The sequence below is a fragment of the Penaeus monodon genome, chromosome 31, assembly GCF_015228065.2.
Source record: "Penaeus monodon isolate SGIC_2016 chromosome 31, NSTDA_Pmon_1, whole genome shotgun sequence".
In the NCBI taxonomy this organism is placed as follows: Eukaryota; Metazoa; Arthropoda; class Malacostraca; order Decapoda; family Penaeidae; genus Penaeus; species Penaeus monodon.
The window spans coordinates 24,263,366-24,263,860 of NC_051416.1; the positions used below are offsets into that span (position 1 = coordinate 24,263,366).

The 495-nt window shown below is 42.2% G+C and overlaps 1 protein-coding gene across 4 annotated transcripts in view; it reads left to right on the plus strand.

Annotated features, from left to right (window-relative positions):
• Positions 1-495, plus strand: part of LOC119593122 (ankyrin repeat and IBR domain-containing protein 1-like) — a 31,136-nt gene that overhangs the window by 27,080 nt on the left and 3,561 nt on the right. The window lies entirely within an intron of this gene.

The following is a 495-nucleotide window of genomic DNA, read 5'->3' on the forward strand; positions in this document are numbered from 1 at the left end:
GGAAAGTAAGAAATGAAACTTCCAAGTTACCACTTAAAATTTGTCCTCTTAGTTAGGTACTTAGCAACCCTCCACAGGCTGTGAATTAAGCTGGTGACACACGGGACAGGGCAGTTAGGAAGTTATAAGGACAGTATGACTGCCCAGTCTTTCTTCTTTTGCTTCTTCTGCTGTTTGCTCTGCTGAATTTCACCTGTGCACAAAGGTACAACAGGTCTTTCCTTGTTGGATGAGGAGCTTGTAACCCATTCTGTGGTTGATGAAAGACAAACAGGGAAGAAAGCAAGAAAAGAGTGCCTGGTCATTCTAGCGATCTGTCATGATACGTCCACTCTCCACCATGTCCTGTATAGCATGAGCGCATTCCACAGTCTGTGTTGATGGACAGTGAAGATTACTCAGACTTTCCACAGGTGCATAGGTATATGTCTGTAGGTACCATGAAACTTAATATTGATGAATATACCTAATTTTTAAAAGTCCATCTGTGGATAC